Here is a 20838-nt window from a genome sequence, read left to right on the forward strand (position 1 = left end):
CAGAGGTCATGGGTTCAAATCCCAGCTCGGCCACTTGTCAGCTGTGTGACTTTGGGCAAGTCACTTAACTTCTCAGTGCCTCAGTTCCCTCATCTGTAAAATGGGGATTAAGACTGTGAGCCCCACGTGGGACAAACTGATTCCCCTGTGTCTACCCCAGCGCTTAGAACAGTGCTCGGCACATAGTAAGCACTTAACAAATGCCAACATTATTATTACCAACATTATTATATGGACTGTATCCAACCTGATTAGCTTTTATCTGCTACAGTGCTTAGAACAGTGCCTGGCACTTAGTAAGTGCTTAATAGAAGCCATGGGGTGTGTGTGTGAAACAGTTGAGCTAATTAGGACCAAGTGTTTGCTGGTGCCTGACCAAATTCACCTGTGCCTATTCAATGCTCTGATTTAGTCTCCGGTAGTAGTTGAAACAGCACGTGGGGGTGGGGTAGGTTTCCTTTCAGTTATTCTTGAATCTAGGAGCTGAATTCCTCTTCATCTCCCAGAAGAATATTCTGCATTTCATCTTTGGTATGTATTGAATGTTTACTGTGTTCAGAGCACTGTACTAAGTGCTTACATTTGTGGGGAAAAGCTATAGAACTATGTTAGAGCAGATCAGACCTTGGGAGATAGTTCTTTTTACAGAACTTGCTTATTTACATGTTTTAATTCTGTTGCTTCATAAAATTGATCTTTCAGTGGTATTTATTGAGTGTTTACAGTGTGAAACATACTGGACTAACTGCTTGGGAAAGTACTCTATGACAGAATTAGCATTCCTAGTTTAGAGGAAGTAGACATTATGAATATATAAGGAATTTATAATATATAACTTCAGGATATATATGTAAGTGCTGTGGAATTGAGGGTGGGGTGAAAATATATAAAATATCAAATATGTATTGAATATAAAATATGTAAGGAATAGGTAAATTCTCAATTAAGATACAAAGCACCTTCTCTCAATTGTTCTTAGTTGTCTTCTCAATCCCAAATTGAATTCTTACCAGGAAGACTTAGGGATGTGTAAAAGTACTCTGAGTGGGGCAATATTTTGATTTCAACTGTTTATTACATTTAAGTTCTGTCTTTGTGCAAGCACCGTGCAAAGACCTGAGAAGAGAAACCAGCCCATCGGTTCAACTTCAGAACAGCCTGACACTGCATAATCCTAAAGGACATTCTCACTTAATAACCAGTTAAGCCTTATTTTATTTCAATCAATGGTATTTATTGAGTGCTTACTACGGTAAGCACAGAACATTGTACTAAGCCCTTGGGAGGGTGCAATATAACAGAGTTGCCCCATCTACAAAGAGCTTGTTTTTAAGCTCTTTCTATCTTTCCTCTACTACCTTCCCATTCCTTGTCTACCTCCCCGGGGTTCTTGTTATTTTAGGGTGGTTTTTTTTTCTGTTTTGTTGTTTTTTTCTCTCTCTTTTTATCCCCTCCCTTTTCCGACCTGCCCCAGCCCACGTGCTGTTAAAAGTACTACCAGAGACTAAATCAGAGCACTGAATAGGCACAGCTGTGTGAACAAATGTTAGCCCAACTCCATGCCCCATAATCCAAACCCACCCAAAAAGCTTTATAAACCTTGTCACCAGAACTGCCCTTGCTTCAAACACGGAGCTCCCAAACCTTTGGGATGGTGGGGGTAGGGCTGGGTGGGAGAAGAGGCCTGAAATTTCCATAACAAAAAGGAGGAAGATAGAAGACAATGAAGCAGCATGGCTCAGTGGAAAGAGCCCGGGCTTGGGAGTCAGAGGCCATGGGTTCGAATCCCAGCTCTACCATTCGTCAGCTATGTGACTGTGGGCAAGTCACTTCACTTCTCTGTGCCTCAGTTACCTCATCTGTAAAATGGGGATTAACTGTGCGCCTCACGTGGGACAACCTGATTGCCCTGTATCTACCCCAGTGCTTAGAACAGTGCTCTGCACATAGTAAGTGCTTAACAAATACCAACATTATTAATTATAGGGAAGAATTATTGAGTGGTTATTGTGAGCAGAGCACTGTCCTGAGCACTTGGGAGAGTACGGTGTATAATAGAGTTGGTAGACGTGTTCCCTGTCCATACTAAGCTTACAGTCTAGAGGGGGAAATTGAGATTAAAATAAATGATGGTATGTACAAAGGTGCTGTGGGGCTGAAGATGTGTTGAATATCAAGGGTTTAAAGGGGTCAGAAGTGCATAGAAATGCAGAAGGAGAGGCTGTGGCTATAATTGAAGGAAATTTTGGCAAGTATCAACAGGATACTCTTAGGCAGTACTTATGGAGCACCTGCTGAGTTCAAAGAGGTGTACAAAAAACAATTTTCATTCATTCATTGTCATATTTATTGAGTGCTTACTGTGTGCAGAGCACTGTACTAAGTGCTTGGAAAGTACAATTCGGCAACAGATAGAGACAATCTCTACCCCACAATGGGCTCACAGTCTAGAAGGAGGAGACAGCAAAACAAATGGACAGGTACAGGTAGGCATCACTATCATCAAAATAGATAAATAGAACCATAGAAAAATGCACATCATTAATAAAATAATTAGAGCAGTAAATATGTACAAATATACACAAGTGCTGTGGGGAGGGGAATGGGGAAGAGCAGAGGGAGGGAGGAGGGGCAATGGGGAAGGAAGGAGGAGGAGAAGAAGAGGGAAAGGGAGGACTCAGTCTGGGAAGGCCTCCTGGAGGAGGTGAGCTCTCAGGGCTTTGAAGAGGGGAAGAGAGTTTGGCGGAGGTGAGGAGGGAGGACATTGCAGGACAGCGGGAGGACGTGGCCCCAGGGTCGACGGCGGGATAGGTGAGAATGGGGGACGGTGAGGAGGTGGGCGGCAGAGGAGCGGAGCGTGCGGGGTGGGCGGTAGAAAGAGAGAAGGGAGGAGAGGTAGGAAGAGGCAAGGGCATGGAGAGCTTTGTGTTGGGTTGTTTCATCTGATGGATTTGGGTGGGGAGAAGGGAATTTGGGCGGAGGGGTCGCTACAGCATGAGCAAGGTGTCAGAGGTGGAAGAGTTGGGAGTGAGGTACAACTAGGAAGTAGTTACATGTGCATATGTATCTGTCTTGTGTTCCCTTGGGAAGAAGGGAAAAAGGAAACTGAGAAGTTTTGGAGGGAGAAGCCTCGAAGCCAGTGGTAAGGTGTTTTTCTTGGTGTCCAAAATGAGGGGCATCGGTTAGAAGTTTTTAAGCAGGAGAGAGGTGTGTGCTGAACAGTGTTTCTGAAAGAAGGTCCAGGCTGCAAGGTGAAATAAAGACTCGATAATAATAATAATAATGTTGGTATTTAAGCGCTTACTATGTGCAAAGCACTGTTCTAAGCACTGGGGTTGATACAAGGTCATCAGGTTGTCCCACGTGGAGCTCACAGTCTTCATCCACATTTCACAGATGAGGTCACTGAGGCACAGAGAAGTGAAGTGACTTGTCCAAAGTAGTCACAGAGCTGATAAGTGGAAGAGCCTGGATTAGAACCCATGACCTCTGACTCCCAAGCCCGAGCTCTTTCTAATGGAGGAGAGGCTGGACGATGGAGACCAGTGAGGAGACTGAAATCAAGAGAAGCAGCGTGGCCTGGGAGTCAGAGGTCCTGGGTCCTAATCCCAGCTTGCCATTTGTCTGCTCTGTGACCTTGGACAAGTCGCTTCACTTCTCTGGGCCTCAGTTCCCTCATGCGTAAAATGGGGATTCAGTATCTCTTCTCCCTCCTGCTTAGATTATCAGCCCCTTATGGAACATGAATAACTTGTATCTACCCCAGTGTTTAGTATAGTGCTTGGCACATGGTAGGTACTTAAGAAACACTACAACTATTGTTATTATTAATCTATTCGTGGTATTCATTGAATGCTTTCTGTGTGGAGAGCACTGTATTAAATGCTTGGGAGAGTACACTATAACAGAGTTGGTCGATCACATCTCACAATGAGCTTAAAGTCTAGGGGGGAGACAGACATTAATATAGATAATTTACAGATATGTAAGTGCTGTGGGACAAACATCAAAAGCCCAAAGGATACGGAGCCAAGTGAATAGATGACACAGAAGGGAGAGGGTGCTGGGGAAAAGAGGGCTTAAGAAGAAGGCTTCTTGGAAATGTGACCTTTAATAAAGCTTTCTAGATGGAGAGTGGTAGTCAGCGTGGCTTAGAGGAAAGAGCCCGGGCTTGGGAGTCTGAGATCATGGGTTCTAATCCCAGCCCTGCTGCTTGTCAGCTGTGTGACCTTGGGCAAGTCACTTAACTTCTCTGCCTCAGTTACCTCATCTGTAAAATGGGGATGAAGACTATGAGCCCTACGTGGGAGAACCTGATTACCTTGTACCTACCCCAGTGCTTAGAACAGTGCTTGGCACATAGTAAGTGCTTAACAAATACCAACGCTATTATTATTATTAGTCTGACATCTATGGAGGAGGAGGGAGTTCCAGGCCAAGGGGGTCTGGGATATGGTAGTTTGTGGGGATGGAGAGGTGGATTAGGGAAATGTTGTGGAGAAAGAACTGACAGGATTTAGCAATGAATCAGATGTAAGCATTCTGGGACAGGAAGAATTTAAGGGTGACCTAGAGACAGGAAGGATGGGAATGGGAAAGCTAGGAGGACTAAGTTTTGGAGGGCAGGTGAGATACTATGTTCCAAACAAGGAAATTACATTATTCATTTATTCAATTGTATTTGAGTGCTTACTATGTGCAGAGCACTGTACTAAGCGCTTGGAATGTACGATCTGGCAACAGATAGAGATCATCCCTGCTCAATGACAGTCTCACAGTCTAGAAGGGGGAGACAGACAACAAAACAACCAAGTAGTCAGGCAATATTGTGATGTAAGGCAGATTTAAGGAAGAAGCAGTGTGGATTAGTAGACAGAGCATGGGCCTGGCAGTCAGAAGGGCCTGGGTAATAATTCTTGCTCCATTTCATTCAACCATATTCTGCTGTGGGACCTTGGCAAGTCACTTTAGAAGCAGCATGGCATAGTGGAAAGAACATGGGCTTGAGAGTCAGAGGATGTGGGTTCTAATCCTAGCTCTGTGTGACCTTGGGCAAGCCCCTTAACTTCTCTGTGCCTGTTACCTCATCTGCAAAATGGGGATTAAGACTGTGAGCCCCTTATGGGACAGCCTGATTACCTTGTATCTCCTCCAGTGGTTAGAACAGTGCTTGGCACATAGTAAACGCTTGACAAAAACCTTTATTATTATTGTCTGTGCCTTTGAGGATGCCTTTAAGGACGTTAAAGGATGTTAATGAGTGGGAGTGTGATCAACAATCCTTTTGACATCAGTTAATAATAGTTATGGAATTTAAGCACTTACTATGTGCAGAGCCCTGTACCATATGGTGAGGTAATCAGAACGGACACAGACCCTGTCCCACATGGGGTCCACAGTCTAAGCAGGAGGAAGAACAGGCGTTGAATCTCTATCTTACAGATGAGGAAACTGAGGCACAGAGAAGTAACTTGCCCACTGCAGGCAAGGGGTGGAGCTGGGATTTGAGCCCAGGGCTTCTCGGTCCCAAGCCTGTGCTCTTTCCGCTTAAACGAGGCTGTAAAGATTGGCCTGTTGCTGTGCTGAAGTTTTGAAATCTGCAGTGTGTGATGCAGTTTTTGTTCCTGCCTCTTGGAGTCACAGTCTTCTTGATGACTTTGCTCCAATTTTTTAATGGTATTTGTTAAGCACTTTTGTCGAACACAGTTCTGAACTCCAGGGTAGACACAAAAAAATAATCAGGTTGGGTGCAGTCTCTGTCCTGCTGGGGCTCACAAGCTAAGGTCTCCTCTCCTGCTGCTCCTAGGTCAATCAATCATATTTATCGAGTGTGGAGCACTGTACTAAGCACTTGGGAGTATAATAGAGTTGGTAGATGCACTCCCTGCTCACAAAGAGCTTACAGGCTAGAGGGGGAGACTGACAATAATATCAAAAACTAAACTGCAGATATAAATGCTGTCAGGCTGAGGGAGGGCCTTCCAGGCCAGAGGCAGGATGTGGATTAGAGGTCTGTGGCCAGGTAGGCTAAAATGTAGGCTACCATTAGGGGAGGATAGCTAACAGGTTAGGCTGTAGTAGGAAAGCGAGGAAAGGTAGGAGGGGGCAGGGTGATGGAGTCCTCATTGCCCAGAGGTCTTATTTCTTTGAGTCTTCAAAAAGTTTCTTCTGTCCCCAGAGAGTAGCTAATTGGGTACCCTACTGATTTTTAAAAAAATGATATTTAAGTGCTTACTATGTAGCAAGGAATATTCTAAGTGCTGGGGTAAATGCAAGCTAATCAAGTTGGCACAGTCCCGATCCCACAGAAGACTCACGGTCTAAGTTGGAGGGAGGAGGATTTAACTCTAATTTTACAGATGAGGTAACTCAGGCACAGAGAAGTTAAGTGAATAGCCGAAGGTTTCGCAGCAGACAAACGGTGATGTGGGGATAAGAACCCAGGTCCTCTGACTCCCAGACCTGTGCTTTTTCCATTAGGCCATGCCCCTCCTCTTCACTGTCATTCATTCATTCATTCAATAGTATTTATTGAGCGCTGACTGTGTGCAGAGCACTGTACTAAGCACTTGGAAAGTACGATTCGGCAAAAGAGACAGTCCCTCCCCAACAACTAGCTCACAGTCTAGAATGTGGGACATTCCCTTGACGTCACCTAGCGGAGATGAAAAACCCCTGTTGGTGCTTTTTTTTGAACGTTTTCAGTGAGCAGAGAGGTACTAAATGCTTGGGAAAGTTCAATACAACAGAATCAGGCACATTCCCTGCCCACAAGGAGCATGTAATCTAGATAATAATAATAATAATAATGATGATAATGTTGGGATTAAGTGCTTACTATATGCAGAGCCCTGTTCTAAGCGCTGGGGTAGATACAGGGTCATCAGGTTGTCCCACATGAAGCTCACAGTTAATCCCCATTTTACAGATGAGGTAACTGAGGCACAGAGAAGTTAAGTGACTTGCCCACAGTCACACAGCTGAGCGGGATTCGAACCCATGACCTCTTACTCCCAAGCCTGGGCACTTTCCACTGAGCCATGCTGCTTCTCTATGGAGAGACATTAAAATGAATTACAGCTAGGCAAAATGGGAGAGTGTAAGGATATGTGCTATGTGACTGGGAATAGGGTGACTGTCAAGTGCTTAAGTGATTCAAGTGCTTTGGTGACACACAAAGTAAGGCAAATTAAGGACACAAGAGCCTAGACAGGGAAGCCCTCTTGGAGGAGATGTAATTTTTTTTTTTTAGTAGACTTTACTGATAAGGAAAATGGTGGTCTGGTCATGTAATCCAACTTGGCCTAAATTATTGTCAACTGAGGGCATTTCAGGATCCCATTGATTTTTGATGCTGCAGGTCACTTGCTGCTAACTATGGCACGTAATTAGTGTTGACGGAACTGTTCTGAACGTTTTATCTATGAAAATTCAGCCCTCAGATCTGTGGAGGTGGTCGGATCATCAACAGTGGTATTTACTAAGCACTTACTGTGTGCAGAGCACCATACTAAGTGCTTGGGAGAGGGCAGTACAACAGGGTTGGTAGGCGCGTTCCCTGCCCAGAAGGAGCTTAGAGTCAGATGCTACAATTGCATTTTCGACCTTCATTTGGATGGGCTAGGTGGCGTCTGAAACTGCTTTCTGCTAGCCTTCCAAAAAATGTGCTGGTTGTTTTAATTTTAATGTCAGGATTTGTTTTTGTTGGTATTTCTTTCCTCTGTTCCTTGCAACATTGGGCAGTGTCATGTCTAGATTGTGTAATCTAATGAGCGCAATCTGCTTTGTGTAACCGAAGGAATCCTTTTATGTGTAGGACTTGCCAGATGCAAGCTGATCAATCAGTGGTCTATATGGAGCACTTATTATGTGCAGAGCATTGTACTAAGCACTTGGGAGAGCCCAATACAACAGAGCTGGTAGTCACATTCCCTGCCCACAACAAGTTTACATTCTAGGTTAAATAGATTACAGTGTAGGCTGATGTATATATTTTTTTCATACTGTTCAGGAGCATTGCACTTTGCTAGTTCAAAAAACTATTCATAATCACCTGTGGGGTGTGTGTGGGGTAGGGGGAGGAGGGAAGGACATCTAAAGCAGAATTATCAGTGAATAGACACTCGTGTGACTGATTCATAGATTTCATTGATGCTCTCAGCCTGTTGTCAGAAATGTTTCCAGATGATTATCCAGCATATGTTATCCTAGCCAGGACTTATTTTTTGTTTTTAAAGTTGGACACCTGAGCAAAACTGAGCATGTTTCTGTCCAAAATGGCCAAACTCCATTTTGTTCAGTTATCCAAACTGCCAATTTTCAGAATGTAAGATGCAAACGGCTTAATGCAGAACTAGTATTTCAATTGGCTTATTGTGATATGCCCATTGGTGGCATTTGTTGACTTTCTTTTTTAGAGTGAGTAATATTGTTGGTATTTGTTAAGTGCTTACTATGTGCAGAGCACTGTTCTAAGCGCTGGGGGAGGTACAGGGTAATCAGATTGTCCCACGTGAGGCTCACAGTTAATCCCCATTTTACAGATGAGGTAACTGAGGCCCAGAGAAGTGAAGTGACTTGCACACAGTCACACAGCTGACAAGTGGCAGGGCCGGGATTCAAACCCATGACCTCTGACTCCCAAGCCCGGGCTCTTTCCACTGAGCCACGCTGCTTTTCTCATAGGATGAATAAATTCAAAGTTGCAAACTCCTATGGCAGTGATTGTTTCCATAGAGTTTTGAGCTGGGCTCTAATCGGTCACACCCAGAGAGTTACCAGTGGAAACCTGTCCCTTCCAGCCTACACCCCTAAAAACTCCTGCTCCCTCTTTGCCCTGCACACGAAATGAAAAGTTGGCACCAATTTGTAGATTAGTCCATTTATCTTCAGACCCCATTTTAAACTGGGACAAGAAAATGGGAAGACTTGAGTTCTCTAACAATGGGCCATTGTGATGCAGAGCCTTAATGATCAGGCTAAGTAATGTTCAGACTGTTTGAAGTTATAATTTGATCACGTGTTTGATCAGTGATATTTATTGACCACTTACTGTATGAAGAGCAGTGTACTTGAGGGCTTGGCAGATACCAATATGATTAATCAATTGTAGTTATTGAGAGCTTACCATAGGTAGAGCACTTTACTGAGCACTTGGCAGAGTACAATAAAGCAGAATTTCTAAACATTTCCTGCCCACAATGAGCTTACAGTCTAGTGGGGGAGACAAACGTTACTGTAAATGTCTGTAGGAGAAGCAGCATGACTTGGTGGAAAAAGCACAGTCCTGGGAGTCAAAAGGACCTGGGTTCTAATCTTGTCTCTGCCACTGATCTGCTGTGTGACCTTGGGCAAGTCACTTCTCTTCTCTGTGCCTCAGTTACCTCTTCTGTAAAATGGGAATTATGACTGTAAGTTCCATGTGGGACAAAGGACCATGTCCAACCCGATTTGCTTGTATCCACCCAAGCACTTAGTACAGTGCCTGGCAGATAGTAAGTGCTTAGCAAATGCCACAATTATTATTATTATTGTTTAAATACAAATATTTATAGAATTGGTAGACAGTTACAAGAAAATGAGTTTGTTAAAGAATAATGTCTTTGAGAAACACCAGGATGTCAAATCGCAAATATCCTACAGTATTGTTAATTCATGATTTAATTTCTGTACTAGTTTACTTTTCAACTTTGAAAACTTCAGTTTGGTAATTGCAGTATGCATACACCATTTCTTCTTTAAAAATACAGTAAGATTTGGAGCAGATCAATTCTGTTTTATCTCCCTTCTGTTTCACATTCAAGATGAGTAGGACACAACTAGCTTTGGGCAAACTGTTCGATAACTTTCTCCTTTCCCAAATCCTATCTCAAGTCATTCTGAATTCAACTAAGGGCATGAAGCCCAATTTGCCAAACACTTTGATTGGAAGAAAGGTTCTGGAGTTTATAGGGCAGGTGTAATTAATTTGGTGATCTTTTACAAAGTCTTCTAGTTTTAAAAGAGAACTGTTGGTTCTCATTTTGGTTCCTACTAGTTAATCCTTATGATTTACTTTTCATTAAACAATAAAGGGGTTATCTGAATGCTTTTTTCTCAATAATTCAAGCTTTTCTTACATTAAAGAACGGTACCAACAGTAATAAACATTTGGGTAATATAATCCTGCCCTGCTTGACAATAATCTACGGCCCCTGCCAATTAGATTCTAGTTGGAGGAAGAATTTTCCTCTTAATCCTTCCTCTGAGACTGGAAATGAATGATAGGCTAAGTTGTGGAGACAGACTAAACTATTAAAGGGAAACAAAAATTAAGGACCAAAGCTGAGTTTATTTTGAAAAATCACAGAAAAGTTGACAGAATTGGGAAGCAAGAGCCTTAAACGGGGAGTTTACATTTAGTGATAATTATAATGATGGTATTATCTTCCTTCCCAAGCCCTGTCCTCTCTCTGACTTTCCCGTCGTTGTGGACAGCACTACCATCCTTCCCATCTCACAGGCCCGCAACCTTGGTGTCATCCTTGACTCTGCTCTCTCATTCACCCCACACATCCAATCTGTCACCAAAACTTGCCGGTCTCATCGTCACAACATCGCCATGATCCGTCCTTTCCTCTCCATCCAAACTGCTACCTTGCTGGTACAATCCCTCATCACATCCCGACTGGATTATTGCATCAGCCTCCTCTCTGATCTCCCATCCTCCTGTCTCTCCCCGCTTCAGTCTATATTTCACTCTGCTGCCCGGATCATCTTCCTGCAGAAACGCTCTGGGCATGTCACCCCCCCCTCCTCAGAAACTTCCAGTGGTTGCCTGTCAACCTTTGCATGGAGCAAAAACTCCTCACTCTTGGCTTCCAAGCCTTCCATCACCTGGCCCCCTCCTACCTCACCTCCCTTCTCTCCTTCTACCACCCACCCCGGACACTCCGCTCCTCTGCCACTCACCTCCTCTCGGTCCCTCATTAGTGCCTGTCCCTCCGTCGACCCCTGACCCAGGTCCTACCACTGACCCGAAATGCCCTCCCTCCTCAACATCCACCAAAATAACTCTCTTCCCCCTTTTCAAAGCCCTACTGAGAGCTCACCACCTGCAGGAGGCCTTCCCAGACTGAACCCTCCCTTTCCCTCTGCCTCCTCCTCTCCCCGTTGCCCCTACTCTTTCCCTCTGCTCTTCCCCCTTTCCCTCCCCACAGCACTTGTATATATTTGTACGTATTTATTGCTCTATTTATTAATGATGTGCATTTATCTATGGTTCTATTTATCTATTCTGATGGTAGTGATGCCTGTCTACTTGTTCTGTTTTGTTGTTTGTCTCCCCCTTCTAGACTGTGAGCCCACTGTTGGGTAGGGATTGTCTCTATCTTTTGCTGAATTGTACTTTCCAAGCACTTAGTACAGTGCTCTGCACACACTAAGTGCTCAAATACTATTGAATGAATGAATGTTTAAGCACTTACTATATGCCAAGCACTGTTATAAACACTGGAGTAGATACAAGGTAATCAGGTTGTCCCACATGGGGCTCAAAGTCTTAATCCCCATTTTACTGATGAGGTAACTGAGGCACAGAGAAGTGGCTTGTCCAAGGTCACACAGAAGACAAGTGGTAGAGCCGGGATTAGAACCCACATATGGAGAGGAGGGGTGTCCTTGTTTGGAGAGAGAGGGAAGAAGGGAGGAAATTGAGACCCAAGATGGAACTTGGTGGCAGTGACAAATCCTCACCCACAATGTGGGAATTTTGAAATTAAAAAAAAAATTTCAAAGAAACTTTGGGAGCATAGATTTTTGCCTGAACAGCAGAGAAAATGCCATTTCAGCTGGCATCAGTGTTGTAAGTTAATTGGTCAAGATGATGGTTTGAAGCAATTTCAGCCCCCCTAATGCTGACCCAAGTGTATACAGCTGCATATAAGTAATTGCATCTATGTGTGTGTGTGTGTGTGTGTATATATGTGTGTGTGTGTGTACATATAGATAAATACACCTTGAGACTACAGACCCTCCCTCAAAGTAGTGTTCATGGAGTTAAACCTCAGCTCTTCTGGCCACCCCTTGCCAATTGAATCCACCCCCAATTCATTAATTTCCTCTTCTCCCACTCACTTCTGCATCACCCTGACTTGCTTCCGTTATTCATCCCCACCCCCCAGCCCCACAGCACTTATGTACGTATCTGTCATGTATTTATTTATATTAATGCCTGTCTTCTCCTCTAGACTGTAAACACGCTGTGGGCAGGGAATGGGTCTGTTTATTGTTATATTGTACTCTCCCAAGAACTTAGTACAGTGCTCTGCACACAGTAAATGCTCAACAAATACAATTGACTGGTATTTATCGAGCACCTCCTTTGTGCAAAGCACTATACCAAAACCCTGGGTGAGAATGCAATAAAAGGTCAACAAGACCTGTGCCACCCTCCCCTAACCCTCGGGGATTCACAATCTACAGAAGGATTTGGGATGTTGTCCCTGGGCACATGAGCAAAGACTGAAATTCATAAAGACACAGCAACTTTAGAACACAGGAACAATGATCAATCAATGAGTTGTATTTGAGAGTGTGCTAAATGTGGAGCAGTGTCAATCGTATTTATTGAGTGCTTACTCCGTGCAGAGAGCACTGTATTCATTCAATAGTATTTATTGAGCGCTTACTATGTGCAGAGCACTGTACTAAGCACTTGGAATGTACAAATCGGTAACAGATACAGTCCCTGCCCTTTGACGGGCTTACAGTCTAACTCGGGGGAGACGGACAGACAAGAACAATAGCAATAAATAGAATCAAGGGCATGAAAATAGAATCAAGGAGATGAAATGTACTAACAGCTTGAGAGAGTACAATATAACAATAAGCAGACACATCCCCTGCTCACAACTAGCTTAGTCTAGAGGGAGAGACAGACATTAATATAAATGTTGCAGATATATGAAGTACAGAACACTATACTAAGCCCTTGGGAGAGCATAACAGTTAACAGATACATTCCCTGTCCACCAGGTGCTTAGAGTCTAGAGGCTCAAAAACGCTGTGGTTGAGGGAGCCATTTTCAGACTCCTTACCAGATTACAACCACAGGCTTTCAAATATGCAAAAATTAACTGAAGACATGCTGCTGCCTCTGCTGCCATCCTTCTCCCTCCCTCCCCCCTTCAGTCTAGTTAATCCCCACCTCGTGGTTCACTCAGTGTCTCTTTTCTCCCATTCAGCTTTATGGTTTTTGCCTCTAATCATCTCCCAAGCCCCTGCCTTTACCTCCCCTTATCCCCCTCCTCTTCCTCCCTGCCCATTCTGCTTTCCCTTCCCCATCCCTATTTTGGTTTACCCTGACCCCTCAAACACATTCCCGTTCCCCCTCTCTGCTCCCCCAAGTCCTACACCCTGTACATGTGCATTTTTAGGTGGCTCTGGTGTTTAAAGGTTAGCTTTGTGAGGCTGAAGTGTGCCTAGGAAGGAAGCCCAATTCCAGGTGGTTGATTTGTTTTTTCTCTATGGCACTGCCTGGAAAGTGTTCCTGCCGTCCCGTTAAAGGTGCAGGTGGGTGAAGTGGACAATTCCCAAGCCTCCTTGGTGGTAGTAAATCATTTCACAAGAGTCAACTTTGCATTTCTTCCAGTTCCACTTTTGCTTTACTAGGCGTGCTTGTAAATTGTAGTGTGGTTGCTAAGTCTTTGGTTTGTTCCCAGGGGCGGTAGTAGCTCTTCAAGAGCGGGTAATTAGCATCCGTTTCTGCAGTCACAACCCCCAGGAGCTGAAACCCGGCTGCCCAACATATATATCTGTGTCTTCTTTAGGCCCAGCAGGAAGCAAGGAGGGTGGACGCAGGTCTCTCTGGCAGAAAGTAGAAGAGGAACTTTCTCCTCTCCGAAGCTGTGCTTCCTCTAGTTTCTCAATTCTCCTGAAGCAAAGAAAGAGGTAGGGTGTCTTTTCCATCTCATCTACCCGCTTAGGACTAAGGATCGTTGTACCTCTTGTTGTTGCTGATGTATCATCCTTCCAGCTGCTGAGATTGGAGGGAGACAAAATCCAGACCCAACCTGGGAATTTGAATGAAAAGAAATCAAGTGGAAGAGGTTCTCTCTAATGAAACAGAAGGTAGGAAACGAAAGGTGGGATGGGCAAAGATCAAGTTGAAAATGGCATGGGGAAGTAACTGTTAGGCTTTGATTTTTTTTTTATCTTGTCCACAGAGTTTGTAGAAAAATGACAAGTGTATCAGGGAGAAGTGTTATTTACATTCTCCTTTGATTTACGGAGTTAAGCTTCCATGCATTTAGCTGATGGTCATTTGGATTTGAAAAAACTTCCCAAGCTGTCAGTAGCTTGATCGTTTAGGATGTCCCCCCACCCCCCATAAAGAGACAAGCACTAGGTTGTTTTAGAAGGAAAATACTTAAAAAGTGAGGATTTATAAACCAGCTAAAGGGCTTGTCTCAAGACATTTCTTCCAAAGTTGCTTTGTTGCTAAAAATAAAAATAGAGAATGGAGAAGGAGGTGGGAGAGTAGATGGAGTTATTGAGATTGGAATGTACAGATCAACTGGGTAGATGTTATTGGGATTGAAGAGTTCACTCCTCAGTTTCTCCCACTGCTAAATTGGCAGCCTTGGCTTTTACTGCAGTGACCTGCTTTCCCAGATAACTTGACTACTCTACTATTACAAGTAGTAATGAAAGTTAGAAAGCTTTTCTGGCTTGCTCGCTCTCTCATTCAGAAAAAGAGCATGCATTTGAAGAATCTGAATGAGAAAGTAAGAAATGTGTATTTGCCCTCTAAACCCTAGGCAATGTATGGAAGTAAAAGGTTGGAAAAAACAGACCCTGGCCTGTTAGGCATTTGAAATGAAATTCCTCCAGCTGAGGGATGACTAGCTAGCAAATGGGTCTGATTTTCTACCAATCTCATTATTTTGCACTTCTAGATTTTATTCCAGAAAATAGTTACGAATAAATTTATAATTTATTCATTCATTCAATAGTATTTACTGAGCGCTTACTACGTGCAGAGCACTGTAGTAAGCTCTTGGAATGTATATTTTGGCAACAGAGACAATCCCTGCGCAACAGTAGGTTCACAATCTAGAAGGGGTAGACAGACAACAAAACAAAACAAGTAGTCTGGTGTCAATATCATCAAGATAAATAGAATCATAGATATATACAAATCATTAACAAAACAGAGTAATATATAAAAATGCACAAATGTTGGAGGGGAAGGGGGAAGAGCAGAGGGAGAAAGTAGGGGGGAATGGGGAGGGAAGAAGGGGCAGAGGGAAAGGGAGGGCTCAGTCTGGGAAGGCCTCCTGGAGGAGGTGAGCTCTCCGTAGGGCTTTGAAGAGGGAAAGAGAGTTTGGCAGATGTGAGGAGGGAGGGCATTCTAGGTCAGCAGTAGGACGTGGGCCAGGAGTCGACGGCGGGACAGGCACGAATGAGGGACCGTGAGGAGGTGAGTGGCAGAGGAGGGGAGTGCACAGAGTGGGCTGTAGAAGGAGAGAAGGGAGGTGAGGTAGGAGGGGACAAGGGGATGGGGAGCTTTGAAGCCAGGAGTGAGGAGTTTTTGTTTCATGCGAAGGTTGATAGGCAACCACTGGAGGTTTTTGAGGAGGGGAGTGATATGCCCAGAGCGTTTCTGTAGAAAGATAATCCAGGCAGCGGAATGATGATTAGACTGGAGCGGGGAGAGACACAGGAGGATGGGAGATCAGAGAGGAGGCTGATGCAATAATCCAGTTGGGATATTATGAGAGCTTGTACCAGCACTGTAGCCGTTTGGATGGAGAGGAAAGGGTGGATCTTGGCAATATTGTGAAGGTGAGACCGGCAGGTGTTGGTGACAGATTGGATGTGTGGGGTGAATGAGAGAGAAGAGTCAAGGATGACACCAAGGTTGCGGGTTTGTGAGACAGGAAGGATGGTAGTGCCGGAGAGGACAGGGTTTGGGAAGGAAGATAAGGAGCTCAGTCTTGGACATGTTGAGTTTTAGTGGTGGGCAGACATACAGGTGGAGAGTTCCTGAAGGCAGGAGGAGCTTGGAGGGAGGGGGAGAGAAAAGGGGAGGAGATGTAGATTTGGGTGTCATCTGCATAGAGATGATAGTTGAAGCTGTGGGAGCGAATGAGTTCACCAAGGGAGTGAGTGTAGATGGAGAACAGAAGAGGACCAAGAACTGACCCTTGAGGAACTCCAACAGTTAAAGGATGGGAGGGGGAGGAGGAGCCCGCAAAGAAGACCGAGAATGAACGGCCAGGGAGATAAGAGGAGAACCGGGAGAGGACGGAGTCCGTGAAGCCAAGGTGAGATAAGGTGTGGAGGAGAAGGGGATGGTCAACAGTGTCAAAGGCAGCTGAGAGGACGAGGAGGATTGGGATAGAGTAGTAGATAGTGGAGAGGACAGAAACCAGATTAGAGGGGGTCCAGGAGAGAATTGGAATTGAGGAATTCGAGACAGCGAGTGTAGATGACTCGTTCTAGGAGTTTGGAAAGGAAGGGTAGGAGGGAGATAGGGCAATAACTGGAAGGGCAAGTGGGGTCGAAAGGATTTTTTAAGGATGGGGAAGACATGGGCATCTTTGAAGGCAGAGGGGAAGAAGCCATGGGAGAGTGAGTGACTAAAGATGGAAGTTAAGGAGGGGAGGGGGAAGGGGCGATAGTTTTTATAAGGTGAGCGAGAATGGGATCCGAAGCGCAGGTGGAGGGGGTGGCACTTGTGAGGGGGGAGGAGATCTCCTCTGAGGATACTGCTGGGAAGGATGGAAAAGTAGGGGAGGGGGTTGAGAGTGGGGGGAATGGAGAAGGGGGAGGGATGACTTTGAACTTATGAATTCCAATTTTCATTCTAGGTGACTGTTCAATATATTACACATGAATTAATGGGCAACCGAAAATACATTCATGCCAGAATCCTTACAAAATGTTATATGTGCTAACAGAGCCCTCACAAAGACTCCCTCCTTCCTTCCCCTTGCTGATAAAGTGAATGTGAAATACAAAATTAACCGCCCTTTCCCCCCGATTTGAAATAGAACTCATTTAGGTAGAGCTTTAGGGACTTTAGAAGCTATTGGTTTGAAGGCAATATTACCGGTCTGGTATCTTTGGGGAAAGAGGAAATAAAATCATAAGCAGTATTTCCAGGAAATAGAAGCATGGGAGAGCACTGGCAAAATCTCAAGACCAATCAATTTACGCATTTAAACCGTTACGTGAGCAGTGGTCAGCAATTATTGTGGCAGAAGTTTGAAAGCATAAAACCTTTCAAGGATGTAAGTGTGGTTAAAGAGCAGCATGAGTTGAGGGTGTCCATTTCTTTGAAATGACTTGTGATGTGCACTCGAGATGCTGTGGGTTTTCAGGTTTTGAGATTGTTCTGGTAGTTTCCCTTGAAGGTCTGATGTCAGTGAAATGTGATTAGTCACACACGCCTGCTACGGCCCAGTTTGTTTCCACTCTACAATGTCTTTTTTTTCCTTTTTTTTTTTCACATTGCTGTGGTGAACTGTTCTGATGGTTTGGTCTGATGACTTGTTCTCAGGTCGAAATAGGCCTCTGGGTGAAACAAATAGGAAGCCACTACCTGGAAATGAAAGGACTTTATTCTTCTCTACCCTCCTTCACCTCCTTTTCCCGGCCATCACACTTTACTCGCACCCACACCCCCCTCTTTTTTTCCCCCCTCTTTGCAACAGCGAGTAACCGGAGTCTTGACTGGATGTTTGACCAGGTGTCATTTCTAAAATTCCTTCATGTGATGGGTTACCTTGTATCTCTTCCCCACCACCTCCCATCCAGAACCATGGAGGCTTTTGTATTTCAGAAGCAAGCATGAGACTGTGGAAATAAGTCGTGCTATTTTGGGTGCTTCTGATTCCTTAGATGATACCAGGCCGGATAACAAAATCAGCGGTGGAACAGGGTCAGGATGGCATTCTGGGACCCCTAGTTTTGCCTTTATGCCTAGTCTGTCAATACTCTGTTACGATATAGTGTCTATTCTCACTCGTGTCCTGTCCACTTTAGAGTACTTATGGAGCACTTATTCATTCATTAATTTATTCAATCATATTTATTGAGTGTTTTTGTGCAGCACACTGTACTAAGCCCTGGGGAGAGTACAATACAACAATAAACACACATACATACCATTTCACAGCATTTCACAGCACTGATTGCCTGCTTTTCTGCTACCAGGAAAATAGTCTAGCGGAATGGGGAACTTCTGGAGACCACTTAATAATAAGACAGGATCTCCTTTTTTATGGCATTTGTTAGGCGCTTACTCTATGCCAGGAACTGTGCTAAGTGCTGGGGTAGACCCAAGCTCATCAGGTTGGATCCAATCCACGTCCCGTATGCGGTTCACAGTCTTAATCGCCCTCTTACCTCACCTCACTACTCTTACTACCCCCAGCCTACACACTTTGCTCCTCTAATGCTAACCTTCTCACTGTACCTTGATCTCATCCATCTCACTGCTGACTTCTTACCCATGTCCTGTCTCTGGCCTGGAATGCCCGCCCTCCCTCTTATCCAACAGACTATTACTCTCCTCCCCTTCAAAGCCTTACTGAAGGCACAACTCCTCCAAGAAGGCCTCCCCTGACTAAGCCCTCTTTTCCTTTTCTTCACCTCACTTCTGCATCACTCCATCTTGCTCCCTTTATTCATCTTTCCTCTCAGCCCCACGGCACTAATGTTCATGTCTGTAACTTATTTATATTGATGTCTGTCTTCACTCCCCCCCACCCCACCCCCGGACCATAAAGTCGTGGTGGGCAGGGAATGAATCTATTACATTGTACTCTCCTGAGTGCTTAGTACAGTGCTCTGCACACAGTAAGCACTCAGTGAATGTGATTGGACTGACTGACAATCCCCATTTTATAGGGGATGAGTTAACTGAGGCACAGAGAAGTGAAGTGACTTGACCAAAGTCACAAAGTACACAAGTGGTGGAACCAGGGTCAGAACCTAGGTCCTTCTGACTCACAGGCCCGTCCTCTTTCCACTAGGCCAAGCTGCACCTCTACCTGTACTCCATAGGGTACCTACATACAGAGAGACTTGCTCTCTCATGTCTACTTCCTCACGGAGAGATTCCAGGCTCTGTAGGTCAGTTTTTTCCTTGCCAAATTGAATGCTGACGGGGAGGAGGAAAGAGACTGTTCATAAAGGACTTTTCGCATCAATCAGTTCATCACAAGTGGTTGAACTGGGGATTCCCCTAATGGCCCTTATGAGCAAAGTGTTCTACGGTTCTACAGTCGTTATTCCCAGAGTCGATTGCAGTGGCCCCAGACCAGCTGGTCAACTCCTAGTTCACCTACCTACAGGAAGTATTTCCTGATTTAGACTCATGCTGTGCTGAAGGCTAATATATTCCATGTACACCTTAAGGCTCATCTCTAGCCTATCAATACTTTGCTATGATATATTGTCTATTGGTTTGACTGTTCTCACTCATGTCTTGTCCGCTTTAGAGTACTTACGGAGCACTTATTCATTCATTTATTCAGTCGTATTTGAGTGTTTACTTTGTGCAGGGCACAAAGCACTTGGGAGAGAACAATGCAGCAATAAACAGACACATTCTTTAATAATAATGTTGGTATTTAAGCATTACTATGTGCAGAGCAATGTTCTAAGCGCTGGGGAGATCCAGGGTCATCAGGTTGTCCCACGTGAGGCTCACAGTCTTCATCCCCATTTTACAGATGAGGTAACTGAGGCCCAGAGAAGTGAAGTGACTTGCCCACAGTCACACAGCTGACAAGTGGCAAAGCCAGGAGTCGAACCCATGACCTCTGACTCTGAAGCCCAGGCTCTTTCCACTGAGCCGCGCTGCTTCCTTTGCCTCTACGTACCACATACATACAGCATTTCTGTACATACCTGAAATTTATTTATGTTAATGTCTGTCTCCCCATCTACATTGTAAACTCACTTTTTTTAAATGGTCTTTAACTGCTTACTTGGGGCCAGACGTTGTACTAAGCACTGGGGTAGACACAGAAGGCAAGTGACAGAGCTGGGATTAGAGCCCAGGTCTCCCCTCTAAGACCCATGCTCTGCCCCCTAAAACAACATATATCTTGTTCTTAGCATTTAGTGCAGTCCATTGTTTGCAGTAGGTGCTTAATAAATGCTCTTACTACTACTAGTCCTTTTAAGATTGTCCTTTCAACTCCTTGTCCTTTTGAGAAACAGCACAGCCTAGTGGATAGAGCATGGACCTAGGAGTCAGAAGGACCTGGGTGCTAATCCCGCCCTGCCACTTGTCTAGTGTGTGACATTGGGCAAGTCACTTCACTTCTCTGAACCTCAGTTACCTCATCTGCAAAATGGGGATGAAAACTGAGAGCCTCATAGGGGACGTGAACTATGTCTAACTTGATTAGCTTGTACCTGCCCCTGCACTTAGTATAGTGCCTGGCCCATAGTAAGTGCTTAACAAAGACCATAAAAAACAAAACAGAAACTCACGCAGTTAAATAATAACCTCAACGGAGGCAGCAGTGACAGTTCTTACTGTGGAGGACAGTGATTGATTCAGTGGTATTTGAGTGCTTACTGTGTGCAAAGCACTGGACTAAGCATTTGGGAGAGTACAATACAACAGTAAGCAGACCCAATTCCTGCCCACAACAAGCTTACAGTCTAGAGTTGATTTGATACCTCAATACACTGGATGCGGACCAGCACTGTCACCACAAAATTGCACTGTTATGTCTTAATGTTGCCTCGTGGCACATTGACTCTAAGGCTGAACAGGTTACAGAGGGAGTTCATCAGGCTCACAGTGACAAAGTAGAATTTCTGAGCCCTAAG

The 20838-nt window shown here is 44.5% G+C and overlaps 1 protein-coding gene across 5 annotated transcripts in view; it reads left to right on the plus strand.

Moving 5' to 3' along the window:
- Positions 1 to 430: 430 nt before the first annotated feature.
- Positions 431 to 20838, plus strand: part of SYTL3 (synaptotagmin like 3) — a 106592-nt gene continuing 86184 nt past the window's right edge. For 2 of the 5 annotated variants that reach the window (XM_039911139.1, XM_029052326.2), the window contains exons 1-3: positions 431 to 531; positions 13809 to 13929; positions 14015 to 14109. The gene's annotated coding sequence lies outside the window, so the exon portion shown is untranslated. Of the gene's footprint in view, positions 532 to 1102; positions 1202 to 13808; positions 13930 to 14014; positions 14110 to 16264; positions 16308 to 20838 lie in introns of those variants that run through there. The other 3 variants (XM_039911140.1, XM_039911141.1, XM_039911142.1) reach the window with 3 other exon arrangements.

Source organism: Ornithorhynchus anatinus, chromosome 2 (assembly GCF_004115215.2).
Source record: "Ornithorhynchus anatinus isolate Pmale09 chromosome 2, mOrnAna1.pri.v4, whole genome shotgun sequence".
NCBI classification, from domain to species: Eukaryota; Metazoa; Chordata; class Mammalia; order Monotremata; family Ornithorhynchidae; genus Ornithorhynchus; species Ornithorhynchus anatinus.